The sequence below is a fragment of the Scyliorhinus torazame genome, chromosome 2 (genome assembly GCF_047496885.1).
Source record: "Scyliorhinus torazame isolate Kashiwa2021f chromosome 2, sScyTor2.1, whole genome shotgun sequence".
Classification (NCBI taxonomy): Eukaryota; Metazoa; Chordata; class Chondrichthyes; order Carcharhiniformes; family Scyliorhinidae; genus Scyliorhinus; species Scyliorhinus torazame.
Genome location: NC_092708.1, coordinates 125,166,766 through 125,185,159, shown reverse-complemented (window position 1 = coordinate 125,185,159; position 18,394 = coordinate 125,166,766).

Below are 18,394 nucleotides of genomic sequence, written 5' to 3'. Positions count from 1 at the left end.
CTTGGCCTTCCTAGCTCTATTGCTACGTCTAGGTGTATCCCGAGGATGCACATCAGAGGTGGAGGCAGCGAGCTGCTTATCTCGTCCCGTGCCCGTTCGATGCCCCTAGTGGGCATTCTCAGGGGGCTCTGGGCCCGAGGGCACCAGCGCAATTGTCTGCAGCACATGCTCCGGGCACTGGCTGTGAGATGCAGTCACATCAGAGGGGTGGAACCTGGGGAACCAGTGTCCACCATTGCCCCCACCTCCCGGTCGGTGACCATATGGCCTCGGGATTCACCTCGGGATGGAGAGGCAGCTGGTTTGAGCTCCCACTGCCCCTGCATTGTCTGGCTCTGCCACCCTGGCGGCTCCCCATGGTGTCAATGCCCTCGGCAATGCTCCTCAGTGATTGGGCCATGCTCTGCAGTGCCTCAGTGATAGTAATCAACTATTTTCTGATAGGTAAAAAGGCTATTTTAATGTAAATACTATTATTTAGTATTTTAGTTTAAATGGGGAGTGTGTTGTGGACAATGGCTCTTTCAGAGGCTCTGAAGTTTTTGGGGGTGGAGACGGTCACACGCAGTACCTTACGGACTGAGACTAAAAGTAGACTGTTAGGTTTGGCAAAAATATTGCAGTTAACATTACCTGACAAAATGCAAAAAGATGAGGTAAATGTGGTGGTGGCTAAGCATTTATAGTTGCCTGAGATACAGTTTGACTCATTGGAAATGGCAAAAATTCAGTTGCAAATTAAGCAAATGGAACATGAGAAAGAATTAAAGCAGCTTGAATACGAAAGAGAGAGAGCGGAAAAAGAAAGAGAGAGGAATAAGAAAAGGAGAGAGAAGAAAGGAGAAAAGAAAGAATAGCCCTAGCAGAACAAAAAGAAAGAGAAAGGGAGATACAGATCAGGGAAAAAGATAAAGAGAGAGAGTTTGAACTTCAGAAAATGGCCATGAAACATGACAGTCAGTTAGAATTGGCAGACATAAAGCGAAACGTACAGTTGGATGATAGTGATGAGGATAGTGAGAAAGAGCGTCAAAGTCGAAGGCTTGGTGGGGATCTATTTAAATATGTCCAAGCATTGCCAAGGTTTGATGAGAAGGAAGTAGAAGCCTTTTTCATTTCATTTGAGAAGGTAGCTAAACAAATGAAATGGCCACAGGACATGTGGGTATTACTGATTCAAACAAAGCTGGTAGGTAGGGCTAGTGAAGTGTTTGCATCACTAACGGAGGAGGTATCTGGGACTTTTGAGGAGGTGAAAAAAATCCATCTTAGGTGCATATGAACTAGTGCCTGAAGCTTACAGACAAAGGTTTAGAAATTTAAGGAAAGAATTTGGTCAAACATACATGGAGTTTGAAAGGATCAAACAGAGTAATTTTGATAGGTGGATAAGGGCTTTGAAAATAGACCAAACGTATGAAGCTCTCAGAAAAATTATACTTTTGGAGGAGTTTAAAAGTTCAATTCATCATGCAGTGAGAACTCATGTGGAAGAGCAGAGGGTTAAAACTGCGAGGTTAGCAGCAGAAATGGCAGATGATTATGAATTAGTTCATAAATCAAAGCTTGGTTTCCGACATCAGTTTCAGCCTGTGAGGGATAGAAACTGGGGACATGAGAAATACTCAAGTGATAAAGGTAAAGGTGATCTGATGGGAGATAATAAGGAGAGTGTACCTCAGATTTAAAAAGAAATCCAGGTGGGTGGAAAAGAAATGAAAAGTTTCAAATGTTTTCACTGTAATAAACTAGGCCATGTAAAGTCAGTGTTGGTGGTTGAAGAAAAGCACTGGGAAGGCTGATGTGGTAAAACAGGATAAGACAGTGGGGTTTGTGAAAGTGGTAAAGGAAAGCCCAAGTGAAGCGAAGAAGGTGCAAAAGATTGTGCAGCCTGATCAAGAGGTGATTGATAAGAAGGTGCCAGATCTCTTTAAAGAATTTACTTGTGTGGGTAAAGTTTACTCTTGTGTATTAGGAGGAGCAGGTAAAGAAGTCACAATTCTAAGAGATACGGGAGCTAGTCAATCTTTAATGGTAAGAGATGAGGAGTTATGTAGTCTGGGAAGAATATTGCCAGAAAAGGTGGTAATATGTGGAATTCAGGGTGAGAGGAGTAGTGTTCCATTATATAAGGTAAGGTTGGAAAGTCCAGTGAAGAGTCGTGAAGTGGTAGTAGGAGTAATAGAGAAACTATCTTGTCCAGAAATACAGTTTATCTTGGGTAATGATATAGCTGGATTGCAGGTGGGAGTGATGCCTACTGTGGTTGATAAGCCAGTGGAAAATCAGACAACTGAAGTGTTGAAGGATGAACATCCTGGGATTTTTCCGGATTGTGTGGTAACAAGGTTCCAAAGTCACAGGTTAAGACAAGAGGAGAAATCAAAGAGTGAAGATGAAATTGAAGTGCAATTATCAGAAACGATTTTTGATCAGATGGTTGAAAAAGAACAAGAACAGTTGGAGGATGAGGTGGATATTTTTAGTTCAGGAAAATTGGTGGAGTTACAACAAAAAGATGTCAAAATAAAACGGATGTATCAGAAAGCATACACGGAAAAGGAATCTGCATGTATACCAGAGTGTTATTCCCGTAAAAGTGATGTCTTGATGAGAAAATGGAGGCTTTTAGATATGCAGGCGGATGAAAAGTGGGCAGAAGTTCATCAAGTAGAACTGCCGGTAGGGTATAGAAAGGAGGTGTTGCGAGTTGCACATGAGGTACCAGTGGAAGGTCATTTGGGAATAAGGAAAACTCAAGCTAAAATCCAGAAACATTTTTATTGGCCTGGACTACATAAAGATGGAGTTAAATTTTGTCAATCATGTCACACATGTCAAGTGATAGGGAAACCTCAAGCAGTGATAAAACCAGCACCCTTAATACCCATTCCACCATTTGAGGAACCTTTTGCACGGGTCCTAATTGATTACGTAGGACCGCTTCCTAAAACATAAAGTGGGAATCAATATCTTTTGACAAAAATGGATGTGTCGATGAGGTTTCCAGAGGCCAATCCAGTACGTAATATTACAGCTAGAAAGATTGTGGAGGAGTTACTAAAATTCTTTACTGGATATGGACTACCCACAGAAATACAATCAGATCAAGGATCGAATTTTACCTCAAGGTTATTCAAAGAAGTTATGGACAGTTTAGGAAAAAAACAATTTAAATCAACTGCGTACCATCCAGAATCACAGGGAGCGTTAGAAAGGTGGCATCAGACATTAAAGACAATGTTGCGGGCTTATTTTCAAGATTATCCAAAGGATGGGGATAAAGGAATTCCATTCGTACTGTTTGCAATTAGGGATGCACCTCATGAGTCAACCAAATTTAATCCTTTTGAACTAATTTTTGGTCATGAGGTAAGTGGACCACTTAAATTGATTAAGGAAAAATTGGTGAGTGAGAAATCAGAAGTTACATTATGGATTACGTGTCAAATTTTAGGGAACGATTAAATAGAGTAGGTGAATTGGCTAGACAACATTTAAAAGTTGCGCAAAATGTGATGAAACGGGTAACGGACAAGAAATCCAAAGTTTGTAGTTTTGCCAGTGGAGATAAAGTTTTAGTGTTGTTACCAGTGATAGGTGAACCTTTAAAAGCTGGGTTTTGTGGACCTTATCAGATTGAAAGGACCTTAAGTGAAGTGAATTATCTGGTAAAAACACCATAAATAATAGATTGTGGTATGGGGAACACACGGCCCACTCTACAGGTGTGGTACAGCAGAAATGGAAAAGTATTTTTTTAAAGCAAAACAATGTTTATTCTATGAACTCAAGTTAACCTTGTTAAACATACAGTGAACATCTTAGCAACCATTAATTCAAATACAACCCCCAAAGAATACAACACTAAGTAATCCTTAATAACTTCCCAAACAACATCCAGAAGGCAGAAGAAACACCTTTCAACAGAAGCACATTAGGTTTACATTCACTACTGAGAACATTTATAATTCTGAATTCACCAAATGATCGAGAGATAGTCTTTTGATAGCAGAGAGAACAGCAGTACACCTGCTTGGTCTGGCTTCAGCTCCAACACTGAAAATGAAACTAAAACACACCCTGCAGCCTGCTGAAAAACAAAAGTAAAAAGCTGACAGACAGCCCAGCTCCACCCACACTCTGACATCACTGATAATACCCATTTCTTAAAGGTACATTTCTTAAACACCCATTCCTTCAAGGTACTCTCACATGACACACCACAAGCACAATGCTCTTCTTAGCTCAACAAATTCATTCATGTGGACATCTATCACCTCAACAAATGATGGATTGATTCCATAGAAGTTGGTGTGGTAAAGCATTCAAAAAAACATGCACAATTAGTATCAAACCATTGTGTAACCTGTCAAAAGAATAACTTGGGACCTATAACATCAATGCCTCAATTAAGAGCTCCTGCTCCCCCAGGCCCATTCCAGGTTATACGGGTAGATTACATCACCCTTCCTAAATGCCAAAAGTACACTGACGTCCTTGTAATAGCGGATAAATTCTCTAGATGGGTGGAAGCTGCTCCAGCTAGAAGAGGCACAGCTACCCATACAGCCAAAGTGCTATGCAAAGACTTTATCCTCAGATGGGGAGTGCCAGCTAGCATTGACTCAGGCAATGGAACCCACTTCACAGGTGCAGTTTGTAAGGAAGTCTGTAGACTATTAAACATTGACTGGAATTTACTGTCCTTATCATCCACAAGCATCAGGACAAGTGGAACGTATCAATCGAACTTTGAAAGGAAGACTGTCTAAATACAACCAGGAAGGCATGAACTGGGTCCAAGCTTTGCCAATAGTATTATGCAGTATTGGAGCTACACCAAACAGAACAACAGGCCTAAGTCCATTTGAAATCATCACAGGCAGACCAATGTCTCTGCCAGGAACTATTGAATTGTGGAAAGCAGACTGTCATTTAATAAGTGATACTTTGCTGTCTTACTGTCAAAATCTAACAAATGCTGTTAGTTCTGCCTCTCAACAGGTGTTAGCTGCGTGGGGAGATCCTCCAGAAGGTGGGCACAACCTGGTGCCTGGTGAAGAAGTTTACGTTAAAAAACTACAGAAAGAGCCCCTAGGATCGAAGTGGGAAGGACCTTTCGTAATCCTTCTCACCACCCAATCCGCTGTAAAGTTAAAAGGAAAGAAAAGTTGGATCCAGCAACACATGTGAAATGAAATGAAATGAAATGAAAATCGCTTATTGTCACAAGTAGGCTTCAAATGAAGTTACTGTGAAAAGCCCCTAGTCGCCACATTCCGGCGCCTGTTCGGGGAGGCTGGTACGGGAATTGAACCGTGATGTTGGCCCGCCTTGGCCTGCTTTAAAAGCCAGCTCTTCAGCTCTGTGTGAAGCATGCGTTTAAGTATTAAGATCTGTAAAAATGAGTGGGTTAGCCCTGCTGCCTCGCGGCGCCGAGGTCCCAGGTTCGATCCCGGCTCTGGGTCACTGTCAGTGTGGAGTTTGCACATTCTCCCCGTGTTTGCGTGGGTTTCGCCCCCACAACCCAAAGATGTGCAGGATAGGTGAATTGGCCATGCTAAATTGCCCCTTAATTGGAAAAATGAATTGGGTATTCTAAATTTTAAAAAAAAATATCTGTAAAAATGTTTGCCGTAATATTCATTTTCAGTTATTTAATTGGCTTTGTAAATGTTGTACCAGAACTGAATGAGAACACATTCCTTTACACATCTAAGATATATGCTAAAAATTTTAACATTTCTAATTGTTGGGTATGCATTGCAACCCCGACTAACTTAGGAGAAGGTATTCCCTTCTTAACTATCCCCTTTAATGCTTCAGAAAAAGCAGAATGGTACATCTATCAAGTGTCCCTCGCTATGTAATGGTCCATTCTGGAGCATATTCATGTGAAAAAGGGAGGTACAAGATTTATTTAAAGAAACTTATTAACTTATGGAAATCTGCAGGCTATCCACTAAACACCTTTTAAGGATGGCACCAACTTAAATATAACCCTGACAAAAATCCTAAATATGTTAGCCTGCTAACTAATTGATACGACCATCAATTCACTCAAGGACTCGTGTCGGAGTAAAACAGTGGTTTTAATTAACTATCAACTTTGCCTGCCTGCGACTGGTACATACTGAGGACAGTCCCACAGCCAGCTACTCTTATACTCCTTCAAAGGGGCAGAGCCATGGGCGGAGCCCATACATGCTCCAACATCCTCCAACATCTCCCCCTGTGGGTGAAGCCATACAATGGCCCACAGATAAAACCCACAGGGTTAATAACATAGAACATAACTGGTAAATTAACTGTATTTACAAACATAGAACATAACTGGTGAATTAACTGTATTTACATTCACCACACTAATATTAAACAAAAAGGGTCAATATGCCTCACTAGTAATCACTCTAAAGAGATGAAAATGGGCAATAGATTAATTGATTAATTGTTGTTTTATAATAATAATTCTTTAAGAATTTTAATAATTTTTGCTGTAATGCTTGTAATGCAAAGCTTGCCCACTCTATTGTTGAAGATTGCAATGACAATATGAATGAGTTCCTCTTTGCGCTTTTATCTATCCTATCGCATTTACTCCTTCGTTTCATCTTATTGTGATATATCTCACTTTAAATCTTTCGATTTATCAAAGGGCAGACTGATAGTAATCAACTATTTTCTGATAGGTAAAAAGGCTATTTTAATGTAAATATTAAAGCCCAGTTTTAATGCCCATTTTAAAATAAGGATTTCAGCACTCATAACCTTAGGTCATGACAAAATACATAACTTCAACAGAAGCACAAAAGCCTGACACATCCACAAACTAATTGGAGATAAAAACAACATTTTGCTGACAAAATGAATGAACTATTGTTCTAATGAACAGATTTTAAAGTTAGTTTCATATTAAGAAATGAGCTGTACCAGTAATCAAGATCAAGGTCGAAATAAGCACCATAGCAATATGAAGGCACCATTGTCCAGAATATGGATAAAACAAAGTCAGCAGAAAACCAGTAAAAACCAGTCTTGATAATAGCACAAAATCGCATTCCATAGCGTACACAAATATTCAAACATGAAACATTTCGAACTTATGTTGCACATTGAAGATTGACAATTAACCATCGAATCAAATGTATTTGATTCTCACCCAAACCAATTAGGACGACATAGAGGTGTAGACAGATGGCTTCAGACTGATAAAATTCTCTTTAAACATGAGAGTCCGCGCAGCCATCTTTATTCTGGGATCACTCTATACTTTGAACCAACTATTCGCTATCTCTATTTTCATATTTTCATTTTTCCACTCTAACTTTTGAAGTTCATGCAAGCTGTTTTGCCTTAAGCAAGAAAACATTTCTGTATTATTTTGAAAGTTAAATTGCTTATAAGTTACTTCTCTTTAAGTCCTTTTGCTAGCAAGACTTTATTGAGAATAGATTTAAGTTTCTCTCAATTTTAATCAAGTAGAGGCAATAAAAGATTCTTATTTGCATCCGAGACGTTTTACTCAAATTTCTACTGAGTTTTAGTGTTGCGAGACTTCACTAGATCCGCATGGTAAATCTCTACACTCAGCAATGCCCACTTGTGACTGGGACAAGCTCCGCAGCTCTTCGGCCATTCCCATCTGAGAATGGGACTTGTCTCTCAGCATCTCAAGATCGGCCTGGTACTGGATCACGTTCCCCAGTGAGTTGGACATTCTGCTAAGGCCCTCAGCCATGGCCATCACCGACTGCGCAATGCCTTGGACACCTTCACTCATGCTGCCGACGTCATGCACCAGACTCTCCACTGCTGTCGCCACCCTAGCAGTGTTGGCCTCAGTGCCAGGCATTCCGGCAACATTCCCTGCACCCGTTGCCTCTGGGACTCCTCCAATCGGCTATGGACCTGTTGGACCATCTGGATGTCCTGACCATGCCCTAACGTCTCCATCAGTTCTGGGTAAACCTGTTCCACAGGCTCAGCATCTGACTGGGACCCACTGGGTCCTGGGATCTAGCAGCCCTCCGACTGTTGTCTTGTTTGGATGTTCCTAGCTCTACCTGATGTGCATCAGTGACTGTGTGGTTCTCACCAGATTGTGCCCCAGAAGCCTGCCCACTGCTGAGGGACGTGTATCTGTGCTGGAGGAGGGTGGGAATGATAGCTGTGACGCATCAATTGTACCATCCTCGGAGCTCTCCTCCGATGTGTCTCATGGGAGGCAATGGAGGGGGCCAACCAGGATGCTCTGTCTGCGGGCGAATGAACACGTGGTCAGTGGGAGGGATGGGTCAGTCTGTATGGCATTAACAACTCACTTATGACAGTCCATCGGGTGGGGCTCAGTGGTTCCTCACCTCTGCAGTGTACGCCGACCCCCGCATTGGTGACGGCTCTGTCCTCAGCCACCCCCGTTCCGCGAAGGTCGTGAGGATACTTCCCGAGCTGACGGCTGCTGCCACTTCGTTCCATGAGGCCTCGTTAAGTGGACCAATTAACAATGATTAGCGTTGTCGGCCTCGCTGGGCCGAGAAGCTCGGGTTAGTTTCCGCTCACTTCCATACTTAGAAATCTTTCCAGAGAACCGCGCGCATCGTTTATTTGGGTTTCAAAGAGGCATTTGATAAGGTGCAAGATTAAAGGCTACTGCACATGTTAAGAGCTTATTGTGTTGGGAGTGATACATTAGCACAAATAGACTAAAAGAAAATTACTGCGAATGCTGGAACCTGAAACACAAACAGAAAACGCTGGAAAAGCTCAGCAGGTCTGACAGCATTTGTGGAGTGTCTGGATATCTAACAGGAAACAAAGATACAAGATAAATGTGTCATTTTCAGGAGTGCAGCAGGGATCTATTGCTGGGACCTCAACTCTTTACAATCTATATTAATACTTGAATGCTGAAGGAACAAACCATGTTGTAGCCAAATCTGCTGACATTAGGTAGGGAAGCAAGTTGTGGGGAGGATGCAAAGCGACTACAAAGGAATATGGATGGTTTTTCTGAATGGGAAAACATTTGACAGATGGAGCATTATGTCGGCAAACGTGTGGTTGTCCACTTTGGCAGCAAGAATAGAAAAGCAGAATATTATTTATGTGGAGCGAGAGTGCAGAATGTTACAGTATAAGGGAGATAGGTGTCCCCGCACATGAATCACAAAATGTCAGTATGCAGATACAACAAATAATTAACAAGGAAATTGGAATGTTGGCCTTTATTACGAGGGAATAGAGCATGAAAGTAGGACACTTGGGGGTCAAGTGATGTAAGTGATGTGAGCACAGGAGTGGGTGCGTTTTTGCGAACTCCAGCTCAGCTCCTCTTTTAGTCTATCTTTTCATCCTGTTACACATTTTTTTCTTGGGCTACATGGCTTGTGGCATGTCCCAGGAATGTTCCTGCTGGTCATTTTGCAGAAAAAGCCAATATAAAATGTCAGGACGCGATTCTCTGGAAAGATTTCTAAGTGCTGTAGCGAGCAGGAATTGTCGCGAGCTTCCTGGCGTTCGGCCCAGCGAGGCCGGCAACGCTATTCAACGTTAATTGGTCCATTTAACGAGGACTCACGGGCTTCTCGTCGCAAATGAAGACTCGCCAGCTGATTCGCCGGGACCACGCTCGCCAGCCCCCGCTAACAAGGTCGAGCAGCACTTATGCTGCACTTGCTCAGCTAACCCCAGCCAGCTCGTAACGAGGAGACCGGCCCCAAGAGTCAGGGATGCTGACCTGGGGAGGCTCCTAGATGCAATGGAGGCCAGGAGGGATGTCCTGTTCCCCTGAGGGTCCCGGAGGGCCAGCAACAAGGCAGCCGCTGTCTGGGATGAGGTGGCGGCAGCTGTGAGCATTGGGAGTGTGACCAGGCCTTCAGTGGGACTGGCCTTCAGTGCCGGAAAAAGGTCACCAACCTAAACCAGGCAGCATGGGTGAGTTGACATCAATGCCCCCATCCACCTCCCCCCCCCCCCCCCCCAACGTGCCCTTTCTGCCTCCATGCGAGCATCCACCCCGACAACTTAGGGCAGCACGGTAGCATTATGGATAGCACAATTGCTTCACAGCTCCAGGGTCCCAGGTTCGATTCCGGCTTGGGTCACTGTCTGTGCGGAGTCTGCACATCCTCCCCGTGTGTGCGTGGGTTTCCTCCGGGTGCTCCGGTTTCCTCCCACAGTCCAAAGTTATGCAGGTTAGGTGGATTGGCCATGATAAATTGTCCTTAGTGTCCAAAATTGCCCTTGGTGTTGGGTGGGGTTACTGGGTTGTGGGGATGGGGTGGAGGTGTTGACCTGGGGTGGGGTGCTCTTTCCAAGAGCCGGTGCAGACTCGATGGGCCGAATGGCCTCCTTCTGCACTGTAAATTCTATGATCTATGATCTATGAACTCTCCAGGCGACCCCCAACCCATCCCCCATCCTCCCCTCTCCCTTCAGCCACCCAACCCTTCCTTCACCCCCCCACCCCCCCACTGAACCAAGCATATGGCTAATGATGCCCTTTCTGTGTCTCCTCAGGAGAAGCTCTCCCACAATCGCCAGGAGAGGGACCAGACTGGTGGTGGGGTGCCAGTCAGCAGAATCCTCACCTCCTTCGAGGAGAGGGCCCTGAAGGTGCCGGGGTTGGCCGAGGACAGAGCAGTCAGCAATGCGGTGGCTGGCGGATGCCACAGAGGTGAGGGACCACCGTTCCCCAGCCAAAGGACTGTCAAACGTGAGTTGTTATTGCCTTACTGACTGATCCATCCCTTCTACTGACCACATGTCCATTCTCCCACAGCCCTCCAGCCTACGTTGCGGGCCCTTCCCGGGCAGCACCCTCGCCTGGTTCCCAGGATAACACTTCGGAGGAGAACTCCGAGGAAGACACAATCAAGGCGTCACAGCCTATCATCCCACCCTCCACCAGCGCAGGTGCACACATCGGTGGGACATGTTAGTGGACAGGCTTCTGAGGCGCACTCTGGTGAGCTGCATACTGCTGATGATGTACATCAGGTGGGAGCAGGAACCCCCCAGGCAAGAGGTCTGCTGGATCCCAGGACCCAGCTGTGTCCTAGCTAGATGCTGAGCCTGTGGAAGAGGTTTCTTGAAGCTGATGGAGATGTGAGGGTGCGGCCATGACACTCCAGCAGGTCCATTGGAGGAGTCCCAGAGGCTACAGGTGCAGGAGATGCTGCTGACAATGCGTTGTACCAAGGCCAACACTGCAAGGGTGGCGACCGCGGTGAAGAGCCTGGTGCATGACATTGGGACCTTTAGGGAAGGTGTCCAAGCCATCACGCAGTCGGTGACTGCCATGGTTAGTACCAGGCTGACCTTGACGAGGTTCTACGGGCCATCTCCCGCTCTCAGATGGGAATGGCTGAGGCGCTGCAGAGCTTGTCCCAGTCACAGGTGAGCATCGCCGAGGCACTGCGGAGCTTGTCCCAGTCGCTGAGGAGTATCGCTGAGGGCGTCGACATGATTGTGCAGACATTAGGGTACCGCCAGGGCTGGCAGAGCCAAATGATGCAGGGGCAACCGGGGCTCGAAGCAGCTGCCCCTCCATCCCAAGGTGAACCCCAAGGCTCTCTGGGCACCGACCAGGAGGAGGGGGAGCTGGGTGCCAATCGGGACTCATCTCATGGAGTGGGCACCAGCTCCCCCCGAGTTCCACCCCTCTGGTGAGCCCGCGTCTCACAGAGAACACACAGGACAGGGTGGCACTGGCTGTGTATGTGCCGCCAGCAAATGAATCGGGCCCTCCGGCCCCAGAACCCCCAGAGGATGCCGGCAGGGGCATCGAAGGCCATGGGATGTGGGAAGCAGCTGGCAACCTCTACCTCAGGTGTGCATCCTGGGGGAACACCTAGACACGGTGGCCTGGATATCAGTCACGTTATGTGCCTTGGTGGACACTCTATCGTTCCCCCTGGGAGTTGGTGGAGGGGTTGCCTTCCTGTTGATTGGGTGGTCCGTTTCCTCTTGACTGATGGGTGTTATTATCTGGTGGGATAACCTGGGTGGGTCTGTTTCTTTTGCTCTTCTTTTTCTTCCTTTCTACCTTGGGAAGCCCTATATCTCACTTGCAGGACAAAGTGACCCATAGAGGAAGAAAGAATGGGTTAATCAAAGGGGGATCTTCATGGCCTAATCCCTGGAGGAGGCAGTGATGGCCATTATTGAGCTGGAAGCACCTGTCAATTCCTGGAAAGAGAACACCAGTCAGCCGGGTTTAAACCCCCTCAAATCTTTTATCTGCAAGCCAAACATTCATTTTTCTTTGATATTGATTTTACTCGGCTGTTATTGACAGCAGCCAGCATTGTTCCATTCATCTTCATTCACGTTTGAGTAACTCTGAAGTGGTCTAACCACAATTTTTATAAACATCAAGCTTTGATTGACAGCACCTCGACCACTTCAAACAGAATTAAGTGTTTTGCATTCACCTCCGTTCATGGTTATTTTGAAGTGGTCAGCCAGAAACTGGCAGCACTGGTTTTCTCTTTCCAGGAATTGACAGCACTAATCAATATCAAAAAGAAATGAATGAAAGGCTTGCAGATCAAAGGTCTGAGGGGGTTTAAACCCAGCTGACTGGTTTACTCTTTCGAGGAATTGACAGGTACTCCTTCCTCTGTCTGAGCTGGCAGGTGTCTTGACCAGGTGAGCATAAAAGCAGAGATTTTTTTTCACTACCTCTGTCTGGACTGCTCTCTAGCTCCTGACAGGCATCTCTCTTCTGGGGAGAGCTGTGAGGGGGTCTCCTTATTTAGGGGGTCTCTGTGGGGAATCTCTTTATTTAGGGGGTCTCTGTGGGGGTAATGGAGATCGGGTCACTCCCATACTGGGGAGGGGGTGGGGGGGGAGACAGAAAATCCAGGGATGGGAGCTGCGAGGGTTGGCCTGCTGCGGGATTCACTATCAGGCCAGCCACTCAAAATGGCGGCCTGAAAGCGGGATTCCCTCGGGAATTCCTCGCAATACTCGCTATGCATAGATTTACATACAGGACGCAAATCTGGTGCAATTCAGCTCCGCCGGGAGAACATAGTCTCCCAAACGAAGGATTTCACCAGTCTCTGGGAAGGCTAAGAGACGGTTCAGGAGAAAGTTCTGAGGTGAAGGGTTTCACGAAAATGAATTGGGAAAGACTATGGGGGTAATTTCAACATCCAAAAATGGGGGGCTTCCAGGCAGTGGTCTCTTTTATGAGGGGTTTCTGGTGGAAGTCTCTCTTATGGAGGGTCTCTCTAAAGGGGGGTCTCTGTAATTGAGGAGGTTCTGGTAGAAATCTCTGAATTGGGGGGGACCTCTGGTGGGGGGTTGGGGAGAGCGGTGGGTGGGTGGTCAGATCACCCCTGTGCTATGGAGGGGTTGACCTAGAATATCCAGGTGGAGGGGGGGGTGGCTGAATTGCATTGTGAGGGGGAGGGGGCCCATCCACTGGACTTCACTGTCGGACCACCTGCTCAAAGGGGAATCCCTTGCAATCCCCGTCATGCAGAAATTTGCATGGGTAAGGATTGTAATTCACTTCCAGGTTTGCGCTCCCAGTGTTAGCGCAAATCAGGTGCGATTCCGCTTTAGCGGGAGAACGCTTGTCTCCCAAATGGAAAATTCAGGCCCGCATCTTCTTTTAGGGCCGAGAAGCTTCTGAGTCCAGACTGTAGGCAGCAGTGCAGGGAGAGCGCTGCTTCCATCTTGAATGTGCAGTGGCTTCTCCTGGATTCTCTCCAAAAACCCCCCCAGACAGGAACCAATCCTTGCTAGTTGCCAGGCAGAATACAGTCCCTGGCCAATCTATTGGCCAGCAGCCAATCAATCAAAATCTACCCCTCTAATCTCTTGGATGCCATAAATTCTGGCTTCTTCTGCCCAGAATACAAGACTTTATAACACAGTGTACTATTTTGACACTTTGAGTTCTTTACTTCCTCTGCTCGGCTTAAAGGTATGTCTCTATTAACGACCCATGGACCAAAAATAATAAAGACAAAATAAAAGAAATTGGAATTAAGAGAATCAACCGGAAGGTTCCTTACAAACCCCATCCAAGTCCTTATCTAAATAATCTGCAGCAGAGTTTGTGAACAACCTTAACCCCTGAGGATCTAAACCCACACAATCTCTCTTCTAGCCTTGCTGCAGCCCAATTGTGCCCAATGGCTCACCATGTACAGGTGTTGCCTCTCTGCTACTCTCTAAAGTGGGCACAGTGCCAGTTTATAGGTGATAAGGATGAATGCCTGATAAAGTGACGATACTTTTTCATCAGATGTCTGCCATTGTACTTGTTCTTCATCGTCAGGCTGCATTGGCTGGCCAGGCTGCCATTCTGGGGTACCAGAAAGCATAAATGCAGAAGGGAAGGGTTGGGGTGGGTGAAAGGGTTATTGGGTTCAATACAAGAGGTGCATAGTCACACTATCTACAGGGGGTGGGGAGTCAGAGACCGTCAGGGGCAAGGGGTTCAGAGGTCAAGGCTTGGGGGGAGGGGGGAAACTGGCCTTCAGGGTGGAGGGGATGGGGTTCAGAGCTCAGGGGTGGTGTGCAGGATGGGGGTGGGGGTGGGGGGATGCCAGCCTGGGCATTTACAACAGTTAAGCAGATATTAGATGAGGTTTTAGCTCCAACTTTTTCTGGGCAACTATTGGTGCAACCCTGAAGGAATCATCCACAATTAGTGAATTCAATCACAATTCCCGATAGTCCCCAGTGCATCTCTATTGTCCAGAGGAAGTTAGCACTTCTGGATAATTGCCCTTCCCTGGGAACTACCAAGAGGGATTCCCCAGTGCATCTTTAGTGTAGTCCCCAAATCCAACACTTGGAAGCTTGTGAATAATTCACAAAAAAAACTAGCATGCGAGTCCAGCAGGTTATTGGGAAGGCAAATTTAATGTTGCCCTTTATTTCAAAGGGAATGAAGTATAAAAATAGGGCAGTAAAACTATACAAGGCACTAGTTGGACCGCACCTGGAATAGTGTGAACAGCTTTGATCCCTTAACTAAGGAAAGATATACTGGAAATCGAGGCAGCCCACAGAAGCTTCACTAGGTTGTTCCCCGGTATGGAGAGATTTTCTTACGAGACGTGGTTGAATAGATTTGGCCTGTATCATTGGAGTTGAGAAGAATGAGAGGTGACCTTATTGGGACACATAGGATTCTCAGGGAGCTTGACAGGGTAGATGCTGAGAGGATGTTTCCTCTTGTGGGATCAGAGGGTCGCCCATTTAAGACAGAGATGAGGAGGAATTTATTCTCTCAGGGGTAGTGAATCTGTGGAATTCTTTACCACAGAGGGCTATAGAGGCTGTGCCATTAAGTATGTTCAAGGCTGAGATAGACAGATTTTCAATTGAAGGGAATCAAGGGTTATGGGGATAAAGTGGGAAAGTGGAGTTGAGGATTATCACATCGGATCAGCCATGATCTCATTGAATGGCGGAACAGACCCGATGGGCCAAATGGGCTACTACTTTTCCCATGTCATATGATCTTATGGGCTTATGAGTGCGTTGACATGTGTTTGAGTGATATGCTCATTACAGATCAATATCTGGAAGTAACTGAAAGCTATGAGATATGGATTTGAGGCTTGCAGCAGTGCTAAGCACATGACGGTGAGGCGGAGCATATAAATATGAGGCAGGAACTGTTTTGGAACAGGGCCTATCAGCCATTGTTATAATTTACATTTTCAATCGTGTTTGGAAAATTGTCATGCATTTGCTTTTTCGTCCCAGATTTAATTCAATGTTGAAGAAGTCATTTTTATTTGTTGCCCATTACCTTTTTTAATAATGCCCTTTTGACTAATATCTCTAGTACTCATCTCAATCCTTCTCAGATGATCCTTACTCAGGTAATCCTACTTTTTCCTTTGCAAAATATTAAATATGCATCTTTACTGTTCCCTCTTGAGTATAAATAACTCTCCCCATCTCCAAGTAGTTTTCAGAATCAATTCAAGTCCATCCCATTAAGTTCCATGAATGACAATCATCATCGTGCCCAGAAGCGCATAATCCTGGTGCAGGTATTGGATTACATTTTGCCACAAAGGATTGAGTTGGCTTCAAAATTCCACATCTGATCTAAGGCCTCCTCAATTCCAAAGCATATCTTCCTCCTGCAGAGGAGGATAATTTCTGCCAAGTGGCACCAGTCCTGCTAACTGTCCAGCTTCCAGTAATGGACACTGGAGGGATGAGACACTCATCCCTGTAACTGTTTTCACGGAAAATAGATAACCTGATAGTGGTTTGGGGTCAATTACCAACCATTTAAGTTTTCCTTCTGGGCATTGCCAAGGACCACTTTTCCTCTGGGTTTGAGCTCTTCAAGCTCCACAGGAACAAAACTCTTGCCCAGTTCCACCGATGAGATGGGTTGAAGCATCATTCTGCCACTGGAAACTTTCCAGCTGCATGAAAGATGCCCAGATATCAAAATGCGTGCCTGAAATTTAAATCAGCTTTTGCAGCCACAGTACTTCAGAAGGATTTTGACCTTCTGTGAGGCTGTTTACCGCTCCTCCGTCAACTGACAAGAAACTGGTAGTAAATTGAAAACATACGCTTGGTCTACAGCAACCCAGGTCTTTTGGTGATTCCTGATCTTCAGGTATGTCACAATAAAAGACTTCAAGCCACTAGTTTGGAGTGCCCCTATTCCTGTTCCACATTCTGGGAGGGTATTTGCCTCATATGGTCTGATAGTTGTGCCACATTCGGTGCTGCCGTGGTGTCCTCCTAAGTTGGAGGTAAAGATGTAAAATTGAATCAGAACCTTGCCATAATATTAAAAGGCTGGCTGTGCCAGGAGAAGTTGCCCCAGCATTTGGATCATTTTTCTGTTCAAACTGGCATACCAGGTTTCTCAGGTTAGTGTCCGACCCCAACCACCTTCAGCGGCTTCAACAATGACGTTCCCCCGTCATATGGTCAGAAGTGGGGGTGCTCGCCGATGACTGTGCAATGTTCAGCATCATTTGTGACTTCTCAGATACTGAAGAAATCTTCAGTGTCCATGTGCAGCAAGATTGAGGCTTGGGCTGATAAGTGGCAGCTAACGTTTACACCATACAATTTCAAGGCAATGACGATCTCCAACAAGAGAGAATCTAACCATTTCCTATTGACATTCAATGGCATTACCATTGCTGAATTCTCCACTATCAATATCCTGGGGGTTAACATTGACCAGAAACTGAACTGGACCATATAATTACTGTGGCTACGAGAGCAGGCTGGAAATTCAACGGCAAGTAACTCACCGCCTGACTCGCCAAAGCCTGTCCGCCTTCTGCAAGGCGCAAGTCAGGAGTGTGACAGAATACTCTTCACTTGCCTGGATTAAGCTACTCCAACAACACTTAAGAAGCTTTACACCATGGGCTGTATTTTGCACTGGCAGGGCACCCATGCCCGGGGATTTCCTGACGCCGTGGGGCTGCCTACAACAGGAAACCCCATTGGCCGGCTGGCGAGACGGAGAATCCCGCCGCCGGCAGGGGTGCGCCGCACCAGAAAACTGGTGCGCGGGACGGAGAGTCTCGCCAAATATTATACTTTCACTCCCTTCAGCACCAACCCATGGTGGAAGCAGTGTGTACCATTTACAAGATGCCATGCAATACCTCATTAAGGCTCCTTCCACAGCACCTTCTAAACCTGAAACCTCCACCGCTTCAAAGGACAGGGGCAGCAGGGGAACACCATCACCTGCAAACAACACACCATCATTGCTTGGAATTATATCGCCGTTCCTCCATTGTCATGATTCAAAATATTGAAACTCCCCTCCCCAACAGTATTTTGGGTGTCCCTTACACCTCATGGGCTGCAGCGTTTCAACAGAGCAGCTCACCACCATCTTCTCGAGGGCAGTTAAGAAAGTACAATAAATGCTGGCCTAGCCAATGATGCCCACATCTCATGAACAAATAATAAAAATATATTCTTGAAAATTCTGATCAAATATAGAACCGGTTTTCCAGCCAAGCTTCTATGACATCACTATCTTTATAATTTGTTTCTTCATAGCTTTATAAATCTAAAGTAATAATATGATAATCTGGGAATAATAATCATAATTAATGGTTTGTAAAAACTCTCATTCCAGCATCTTTTTATGTCGCCTGATGTGTAGTTCATCAAAAGTGACAAGGAACTGATGATAAAGTGTATATGTGCATGAAAGTACTGCAGTAAAATTGTTACAAAGGCCAAGGATTGACAATAAAATGTTGATGTATCAAAAATCTATCAAGAGTCTATTGATATAATTTGACTTTCAGAAAAGTGACATACGAGATGACAGTAAAATTGTTCTATCGAATATTTTATTTCTTTTGCACTTGCATACTAATTCTCTTCCTCATTATCTAAAGGTATT